This window comes from Chrysochloris asiatica, unplaced genomic scaffold (assembly GCF_000296735.1).
Source record: "Chrysochloris asiatica unplaced genomic scaffold, ChrAsi1.0 scaffold00207, whole genome shotgun sequence".
NCBI lineage: Eukaryota > Metazoa > Chordata > Mammalia > Afrosoricida > Chrysochloridae > Chrysochloris > Chrysochloris asiatica.
The window spans coordinates 3,526,315-3,537,342 of NW_006408725.1; the positions used below are offsets into that span (position 1 = coordinate 3,526,315).

General features: G+C 41.8%; 1 pseudogene; it reads right to left on the reverse strand.

The window, feature by feature from the left end:
* Positions 1-9,050: 9,050 nt before the first annotated feature.
* Positions 9,051-10,077, reverse strand: LOC102824161 (annotated as a pseudogene).
* Between the last annotated feature and the right edge of the window lie 951 nt (positions 10,078-11,028).

The window sequence follows — 11,028 nt, forward strand, 5'->3', positions numbered from 1 at the left end:
GCACAGTGCAGTGTTGCTAGCTGACAAGCAATATGCGAGATCTTTATGGATCAAAAGAACCTAAGTATGTTTTCTGCTTGAAATAACGCTTGTATGTCACTATTCACAAGAGTTCTTAAAAACGGTGATAATAGTGCATTCCAAATGTATTCACATAGTTTTCTAAGCCTGACCTTCGGGTAAAAGTATTTCATCTTATTTTCTATGTACAACGTTTAACGCAGTCAAGAGAAAGCTGGGCCTCGAAGAAGCTGGCACTGGTCTAGGACCTTGAATGAAGCCTCCCCAGGGCGGACGACCCCAAGCTCCCAGGGCTATTGCGCAATGCCGCACCCGGGGAGTGTCCCGTCCACCCTGCAAACTAGATCGACCAAACTACATCAACCGACCAAACTACATCAACCGCAGTCGGGAGGGAGGTCCATGAGCCGGGGTGGCAGGGGTCCAATCTCGACCCTCGGGGCCGCGGAAGGGCGGGGGGCCCCTCACCTTCCGCACCTCCCCGCGAGGCCCGATTCCGCGGCTTCCTTCTATAGATCCGCAGCAAGTGCCACCCGCGAAGCCCAGATTAGAAGGACGCCCCCGCAATAAAGCAGAGAAAGGTGCGCGGAGGCAAAGAGCGGTGCTCAACCGGCATCCGGCGCCGGGCCGAGCTCGCCCCTGCGCCGGACACGCGCGCGGCCCCGAAAGCCGAGCGCGCGCCCCCCGCCTCCAGTCTGTGCCCCGGCCCCCTCCCCCGCGGCCTGGTCCCGCACAGTCGGGAGGACGCAGCGCAAGGCCACAGTTACCTGCGTGAGGGCGGCAGGGGGAGGCGGCAGAGGGTAATGGCTCCGGTCCCCTCTTCGCCCCCTGTTGACACTAACCACCCTTGCCTCCCCCGTGAGGCTGCGGCCACTACACCTACAGTCTTCTGGAGTCTGGTACCTCCGACACCATAGAGATGGGTCCGGAAATAGGGCAGAATGCCAGCCTTTACCCGTCCTACACCGCCACTAAGGCAAACAAACCCGGAACCCAGATAGAGCGGCCGCACAGGTGATTCTAGGCGGATGCCATCTTGAGTATGGGCACCAGCGCCGAGTTCAAGAGTCCGAGTTTTCTTACTGCTTCCAGCAGTCGAGTTACTAGTGCAGATTTTTTTCCCCAGGCATTTTAATTGAAGGCATAAATTTGTGTTTATTCTACTTTGTGGACTTATAACTCCGCAGTTATAGTTATATTTCCGCCCGAAACAAAAATGGCCACCAATTGCCTCTAGCAAATGGGATCAGGTGGCGAAAAGAAGTATGAAAATTGGCGAGACCTTTTAGGAGAATGACGTTGTTTACCCCCGCAGCCCTGATTGGCTGCGCTACGTCGGTCAAAATCCTGCGGAAAGAACTGGCTGGAACTAACTGGCGAGACGTGTTGATTTCCAGTTTTTAAGCCTTTGAGACGCAAGGTCTCAAAATCACATTTAGTTCAGCAAAATCGGAAATAGTAATATTAACAACAACATTATGTTGGGGATTCTGCGAACCACAAGGTCGGGGTTCCAGTCCACCAGCACCCACCAGCCGTTTAACCGGACAAAGATGAGGCTTTTTGCTCCCGTAGATTTATAGCCTGGGAAGCCCTGTATAGAATCGCTAAGAGTCGAACTGACTTAAGGCGCTTAACAGCAGTTGTTGTTGTTAAGTGCCGTCGAGTCGTTTCCGACCCATAGCGACCCTGTATAGGGTTTCCGAGGAGCAGCTGATGAGCTTGAACTGCCGACCTTGCAGTTCAAAGGGCTTTGCAATCTGGTGCATTAACCCACAGCACCACACTAGGAGTCCGTTAACATCAACAGTTAACAATACTTCATTGGAGGAGAAATAATTATAGGTGTTGTGAAGTGCTGACAAATAGGTTCCTACTCATAGTGACCCTATAAAGGGTTTCCGAGGGTCGGGCTGGTGAGCTTGAACAGCCGACCTTTTGGTTCAAACCGACCTTGAGATGGATTGCTCATCATAAAGCGCTATGGCACATAATAAGCACTAAGTTGTAGTGGTGATAATGTTGTTAAGTGCCGTGGAGTCGGTTCCGACTCATAGCTACCCTGTACAGGGTTTCCGAGGCTGAAAATCTTTACGGGAGCAGAACGCCTCATCTTGCTTCCGCGGAACAGCTGGTAGTTTCGAACTGGTGACCTTGCGGTTCACAACTCGATTCGTAACCCCTATGCTACCAGAGCTTCCCATACCCCATAATATTGCTACTGCCTTACAGCTGAGAAGTAACCCAAGTCATTTGATTATATGCAATTTTGGTGTTTTACACAGTATAAAGTTTCAGAAAGATAAAACTAAAATCACTGCCATTAAGTTTATTCCGACTGATGGCAACCCCCGTGTAGGACTTCCAAGAGTGTAAATCTTTAGAGGAGCAGACAGGCTTATCTTTGCTGGTGGGTTTGAACTGCCGCCCCTTCGCAATCATAGTATTCCATGATTTCGTCACCAGGTTAAATGAAATAAAATGCAAGGCTAAGTCAAATACTGTTGCTACTTAGCTTCCAATTCACATTGCACCAGTTTGTTCCAAACAAAACATTTAAACATGTCTCTGTGGTCCGTAGGTGGTAGCTGATAAATTCTTTCAGTAATATACTTGTCCTGGGCTCATTAGGGCACATTTAAGATAAATGTACAATTACAACAGTAACTTTTGAGGGGATCTGCTGGGCCAGGTCAATTCAAGGCAGAGAAATAAGCTCAGATGCTTATGTTGTTGTTGTTAGGTGCCATCGAGTTGGCACCAACCCATAGCGACCCTATGCACAGCATAATGAAACACTGCCTAATCCTGGGCCAACCTCACTATTGTTGCCACGCAGTTAAGAAATCAAGATTGCATTGGATTGGGCAAAAGGTCTCTTTAAAGGGCAAAGATATCACTTTGAGGACGAAGGTGTGCCTGACTCGAGTCATAAAAATTTCAAATTGTGTAGGTGAAAGCTGGGTAATGAATAAGGAAGGAAGACTGCAGACGAATTGATGCATTTGGATCATGGTGTTAGGTAAGAATATTGAAAGAATGCCAGTAGCAAGCACAAATCTGTTTTGGAGAAAGTACAGCCAGAGTGCATCTTTGATGCGTGAAGCGAGAATGGCAAGTCTTCGTCTCAAGCACTTTGGACCTGCTATCAGGAGGGACCAGTTCCTGGAAAAGGACATTGCCTGCCTGGTAAAGTAGAGGGTCATGGGAAAAGAAGAAGAAACTCAACAAGATGAATCAACACCGTGGTTGCTACAGTTGGCCCAAACAATTGTAAGAATGGCCAGGACCTGGCGGCATTTTGTTCTATTGTACAAAGAGTCATTATGAGTCAGAACCAACTTGATAACACCTAACAACAACCACCCAGTATCTTCACCTCTCCATCCCTTTCCTTGCTCCCAAATCCAATCTGTCCAAATGTGGCTGAGCTCCTACATACCCTCTACCCTCTTTTCTGCAACTTGAGAGGTAGGACTCTACATCTCTTTTCATCACTCTAAAATAAGCCCACTCTCCAAATGTTCATTAGAAAAGAATATTTCACTACTGACTTCGCATGAGAGGATTGGGAAAGGAGTTAATGCACTCTGCAATCTCTCCCCCACTAGTTCACTGCTCATTTACATTTGCTCCTCCCATCATTGGAGTCTCTGAACAAACTGTCAGTCCACTGCTAAGACTATTAATATAAAAAAAAAATCCAGACATATTGACGTCATTGAGTCACTTGTAGATTTTTGTGTGCGTGGGATACAAACAAATCTGTCCTGTGGAAAAAATAATCCCAAAGGTTATCATTATTACATTACCGGACATTCCTCATTTAAAAACAAAAACTTAATCTAGTAAAACTGTATGAGAGTCTAAAACCTGAGACATTTAGTTTGAGTCAATGAAGCAGCCTGAAAGCAGAGCCTTAACTCTATCTTAAGTCTTGAAATGAGTTTGAGATCCATATTAAATTTTAAAGTTGCCTTTCCTAACAACAGTTTCTTTCTCTCTGTTGCTTAACCATACACCCCAAAGGAAATGTTTTTCTCTGTGATGCAGGATGTCTGCAGCCATTTCCCAGAGGGTCTTTCCTCTGTAGCTAGATAGATGCAGGATGTGCTAACCCAGGCCTGAAGAGTCTTGACAAACAGCATTATTGACAAATCTCCTTTACAATAGACCACCAGGAAAAGGCATGCTTGAGAAAGCAGTTTTAATAACATGTTTCCAGAAAAGTACACCCTGCAACTGTCCTGTGGACATCCTGTAAATCATCTGAAAGGCACGCATGCTTGCAAATCTGTACCTTTAACCCATCATGTAGTTAAACAATAGTTACATATTATGCACCAGTCCCACTAAGCCCCACTTTAATATCCTCCCGGCCTTGCCCCACCTTCTACTTCCCTGATTGCCTTTCAGCCAATCACATTGTAGCTTTAGATCTGGTTTTAACTGTTTAAGGATGCTTGTTTCTTTGTTGCTTTCTGAATGGGGTTTTCCTGTCCTGAACATCTCTGGAGTGTTTTTGAGTGTAGAGTATGTGTGGATGTATAGGGGAGGGTTGGAGGTAAAGGGTTAGTGATTAAGACAATGGCTAGGTCTAGGCAAGGTCTAAGACTTCTTTAGTGTTAGGGTTGCAATTAGGACTAGGATTAGTGGTAGGTGTTGGTCTAGAACTAGGAGTAGGGCTTGATCTAGTTTGGGGGTTACAATTAGGTTTATTTTTATTTTATTTCTTTTTTTTGAAATCTACTTCATTTCTACTTCGTTTGATGATCTGTAACTACGTTATTCCCTCTTTTTACTTTTTAAAATTGTTGCTATTGTTGCAAACTGACATCTCTGATTCCCCTCTTTTCAGTTTTAGAGCTTGCTGTACTTTGAATACTTTTATATCTGGATTGGACTTCTGGTGTGGCACTATAGGATAAACTGCAGGACTGCAAGGTCAGTTTGAACCACAAAGTCGGCGGTTCAAACTCACCACCCACTTCTCAGAAACTATACAGGATCACAATGAGTCTGGAACCGACTTGACAGCACTTAACAACCACACAACCTATCTGGATTGAATTCTGGGTGATATTGTTATATATGTTAGTCTCAGGTTGTTGGTCCTCTGTTTAAAGAACTCCCTTTAGTAATTTTTGTAAGGTTGGTCAGAGCCAGCTTGATGGCACCTAACAACAACAACAACGCTGTATCTTCACCTCTGACTTCTTGCTACCATTCCCATTGCAAAATCCACCCCACCCCATCCCTTTTTTTTAAAAAACAAATTCTTTTGATTTCTATTTGTCTGGAAATAACCTAATTTTGCCATCATATTTGATGGACAATTTTGCTGGGTATATGATTCTTGGTTGGCAATTTTTCCTTTCAGAGTTTTGTATATGTTTCCCCATTATCTTCCTGCCTGCATGGTTTCTGCTGAGGAATCAGAGCTTACTTAGTCTTATTAGTTCTCCTTTGTAGGTAACTTTTCATTTTCTCAAGCTGCTCTCAGGATTCTTTCTTTGCCTTTGGTGTTGTAAAGTTTGATTAGAGTATGTCTTGGTGATTTTATTTTGAGATCTATCCTGTTTGGAGTTTAATTTCTTGAATGGCTATCTTCTCATCTTTCATGATGCTAGGGAAGTTTTCTTCCTACAACTCTTGGGCAGTTTTCTTTATGAGTTTTTTCTGTTGTTGTTTTTTGTTTTTGTTTTTGTCTCTTTCTTTTCTGGAATTCTAGTCAGTCACATGTAAATTATAACTCTTGATAATGTCCCACATAAATCCTAGTCTTTGGATTTTTCTATTCTTCTTTTTTTTTTTTTAATTGTTCCTCTGGTGGTGGTGTGCCGTAGAGTCCGTCCAAGATTTGGGGTAACCAATGTTGTTAAATGCCGTCAAGTTGGTTCCAAATCACAGAGACTATGTATAAAGATTGGAGGGGGCTTCAAAATTTTTGTGGAAAAATTCTATTTGTTAATTTCCTTTTTCCATGAACTTTTTTTGAAACCTCTTTAAATATAAAGAAAAAAATAAAAAGCAATCTCCTACCCCTACTCAATAGACTACGTGGATGTTAATAAATTAGTGTTTATCTGTCAAGTAGCAGTCTGGTGCTTATCCTACAGCATCACACCTGGACCCCAATTATTGTTGCTGTTGTTAAGTGCCTTGAGTCAAATCTGATGCATAGCATCGACCCTGTATAGGGTTTCTGAAGAGCAGCTGGTGAACTTGAACCGCCAACCTTGCAGTTCAAACGGACTTTACAGTCTTGTGTATTATCCTGCAGAACCACATCAGGACTCCTGGATTCCAATGTTGTTGTTGTTAAGTGTCATCCAGTGGGTTCCAACCCATACCAACCCTGTATAGGTGCTTTATGGTCTTTAAAATACGTCAGCATAGAGATACATGTGTATGTTCATTTATATCCATCCCATAAGGGCAGTTAGTTAGCATTTGAAGTTTAATATGAGCATCATTTTGTTAAAGCTCAGCTCACCCCCACCCCTAACTTGATTGGGGTCCTCATCTGCATTTTAACAAGATTCCCAGGTGATTTGCATGTCCATGCGAATTTGAGGAGCTCTGACCCTGTAAGATCTGGCTCTTCCCTCATCTGACCTTTCTGGTTTCCTACTATTCCCCAGTTCAGTTATTCTGTCCTCTTGGCTGGGCTTTAGTGTGTCAGACATGCTCTTCTAGTCCTTCTGCTTGTAATTCTCTTTCCATAAGTGTGGTGCTGTGGCAAGGTCAATTTGAACCTCAAGGTCGATGGTTCAAATTCACCAATCACTCACGGAAACTCTATACAACATCCTCACTATGAGTCAAAACCAACTCGATGGCACTTAACAACAATAACACATAGTCACTTGGCTAAGTGTCTCCTTTCCATCTACTTTTTTGCTCAAATCAAGGAAATCTACCTTGACCCACTCTACTTAATTAATACTACAACCTGCGCCTTTTGTCCTGCTACACTCCTAGTCCCTTTAATCCTGATTTACTTTTTCTATTTTTCACAGTATTTGCCCCCAACAGCCATGTGCTGTATTTTGTTGATTGTAAAAAACACATTTTTTTTACTACACTGTAATATCCCTAAAGTCAGAATGCCTTTTATAATACATAGCATACCTTGATTTGTCAACAATTTCTTCTTCTTACAGGTACCAAATGCATTGGTGCTCCTTAAAAGTAATGGCATCAAACAGCCATTTACTTATGTATACTGATTTTTATTTACTTTGCCAGAAAAATTATCTGATACTTTGAAATAGGGAAAAGCAATTACTGGGCCTTCTTGCAGTACATTGCTAGATTGAATTTCTATGGGGGCAGAGATTTAATTTTTACAACTTTTGTTTGGTAGAGATGCAAATAATTTTGTCAAGATAACAGATAACTCTGTTATTTATTTTCTGGTAAGTCATTAATTTTTTTTTGTCTAACCAACAATCTGATCTTAACATGTCTTGATTAAATTATATGGTTTTGTTATGTTCAAGTGTTGTCGTTCCAATTCACAATGAGTTTGTGTAGGGTTTCCAAGGAATGGCTGGTAGGTTTGAACCACTGACCTTGCAGTTGGTTAGCAGTGCACACAAAACTCATTAAATTATACATCTGTTTAATTTTTTATTTGCCTGAGAGACCTCATTCTAACTTTCAAAATGCATTGTATTATAATAGCTTCTTTCTTCCCTCCTAGAATAATAACTTTACAGAAGGAAAAGTATTTCTGTTTTGTTCTTTGGTCTTTCCTTGTTGTTGTTGTTGTTGTTAAGGGCCGTCGGGAGCAGCTGGTAGTTTCGAACTGCTGACCTTCCAGTTCGCAGCCCGATTCGTAACCACTACGCTACCAGAGCTCCTTAAATACCTCTGTAAACCCCTGAATTGTTCACCTGCAGGCTGCTTGTGAGGGGTCCTGACTGACAACTCACTTATCTGGGCCCTTACTTTCCTAAGTACCCAGAAAAATGGCAAGTTTTTTTTTTAAGGGTTAATTTAAAGTGGTTTAAATTGCAAAAAAAAGAAACCCAACAACCTCAAAATCAAAATCAAAGTATATTCATATATACAGTGTCAACATTTTCAGAAGCACTTTTAAACTAGGGAACTTTCTGTTTCTCTTCAACTGTATGACAATACTGTATGTGCCACAGTAAAATTTACAAAATAAATAAATAAATAGCTTCAGCAATCATACAAACATCATGATTTTACATTTTAATACACAAAGAAAAACAGATGCCTTTCTGCCCTCCTTCCTACCTGGCAGTCAACATGCATGCAGGCTTTCAGAAACACTAACTTTTACATCTTCCCAGGGTCTACCTTGAAAATCAGACCCTTTCCAAATCCAAGCTCAAACAATAAGAAATGTGTCATTTAAAAATAACAACCAATAGTTTACTAATGGCTATGGTAAAGTGTACACCCACCACAAGAGGTGAACAGAACTGCCATGAAAGTAACAATAAATAGTTTGAAAAGCAGTCGTGTTTTTACACTGTAGTTCCAAACAAAACATTTAAACATAAAACCACCATTAGAGGTTTAAAGTAATGACTTACTTATATTCAAATAACAACTTTTGGACAAGTGAAATGAAAACAAGCTGATTTGATAAGAGGGTCAGTATTCACACCAGCAGGTCACCCACTAGTGTGCCCCAGTTGTGATGACATATCGTTGTATTCTGACATAAAGCACTATGATCAGAATATGCCACACACTCACCTTATGTAACATGAGCTGCTGCACACCAGCGGATGGACCTTTTGAAATAGAAAAGACGACTTCCAGGACACAATACACTTGTATGACAGTATTTAAAATCTCAGACTAAGGTCTAGAAATAGTCTTTTAACGCAAACCTGAATCTCCAAGCGATCCCCAAACCTTTCTGTTATACTTAGTTTCCTCATCACTGGAAAAAAGACCCTAAACCCTGATATACACTCTTAACCATTTTACTCTCTTCTCTTCTGGTCAGTGCTCAAGAGGTAAAATGTGGACCAGAGCGCTGTTCAAGTCCTCCAGGGCGAATGCAAGCATGCTTCAGCTTCTGTCTCCTTCTGCGTGATACATGCTGGTGTGAGTAGCAGGACCTGGAGGATGTCAGACAGGGAAATAATACCCACAATACTATCTGCTTCATTGACCACCACCAGCCGATGAACCTCAGCTCTCACTATTCTGTCCACAATGGTCTCCAGTGTGTCCAGCTTATTGCACTTCACGACCCCTTCAAAATACTGTGACTGGTGACAGGCCTGCGTTGCTGTGACATTGAGGTTATTGTAGGTTTTCTCAGCAGCAAGATTAATTACATCAAATTTGGAATAAATATCTACAACTTTTCCTGACTCATCCACAACAGGCAAAGCTGATATTCGTCTTGCTACAAATATGTTCAAGGCTTTAATGATAGGAGTGTCAGGATATATAAAGGCAATGTTGTGCTATGTTCCTATTCTAAGCTCATCCAGGTTCTGCTTCATGAAGGCAGGCTTTGGCATATCAGACATAAAAAGCTGGAGAAACCTGAGGATTCTTTTGTGGGTAACTATATAAAGTGCATTCCCACTGATAGAGTCAATAACTGGCAATCTGTGGATTTTATTTTTGATCAACGGGCATAGAGCATCGAAGAGGCTTGCATCTGGAGATATATTCACTAAAGGCTTAAATGTTTCTTGTCAATAAAGCTCCCTCCATGTTTCAATTTTATGTTCCTCTAATTCATAAATCTGTACCATGGGTGATTTGTAGTATCTATGGAGTATGTTTTTGAAATCTTTAATCGTTAGCATTCCTACAAAATTTTGTTTTTTACTTTCCCACAGTGGCGCTGCTCGAACACCATTGTCTCCCAAGCCAAAGAAGACCTTTTTAACTTGTAGTATCAAAGACAACAAGTTTTAAACTGGTTGGAACAATGCCATAACACTTGCGTGACCTCATGAATCTCATGTAAACGCCACTTTCAGAGTCTTCTGCTGCTTCTTCGAACTCCAATTCCTCCAGCATGCCAACTCCAGGGGGACCCGAAGCTGCCGCCTCCCGCAGCTACAGTTGGGGCCTGAGGAAAAGGAGACAGAGGACAGCATTTGGAGCCGCCTGGCAAGCCCGGGACCTTAGGTGGGTGGTGGCGGGGAGCTCTGCCTGCGTGGAGCAGAAAGCCTCATCTTTCTCCTGTGGAATGGCTTTAGGTTACCAGCCTGACTGGTAACCACTACGCTAAGAGAGCTCCTTTATGGCAGTCCATGGAAATGTCAATATTGTTGTCCAGTACCATAACTCACATGCATCAATTTTTCTTATGCTTGGTCTTTCCTTATTCTTTGTCCAACTTTCACATGCATTTGAGGCTATTGAAAAATACTATCATTTGGGTCAGGCACACTTTAGTCCTCAAACTGCTATCTTTGTTCTTGAACACTTTAAAGTGTTCTTATGCTGCAGATTTGTCGAAGGTAGTAACATATTTGATTTCTTGGCTGCTGCTTGCATGAGCATTGAGTGTGGATCTAAGCAAAATAAAGTATTTGACAATTTCAATCTTTTCTCCATTTATCATTATGTTATTTATTGAGTCCAGTTGTGAGGATTTTTATTTTCTTTGCATTTAAGTGTAATCCATACTGAAGGTTGTAGTCTTTGATCTTCACCAATAAGTATTTTAAGTCTTCTTCACTTTCAGCAAGCAAGATTGTATCATCTGTGTATCACAAGTTGTTAATGAGTCTTCCTCCAATTTTTTGTAAGCTTTTCTTGTGAATTGAGTGATACTCTACATGACAAAGCATCAGTTTTACACTCAACCAATCACATCTTGTTTCTTTGTAACGATTACAATACCCTTTTGTGTTGTTCTTAAGGTTTTTATTGTGGATTGAGTGAAAGTTTACAGTTTTACATTCAACAAATCATACACCTTGTTTCATTACAATGATTATAATCCCCTCCATGTACCATCAGTTAACAGTATTTCTCTCTATTCAC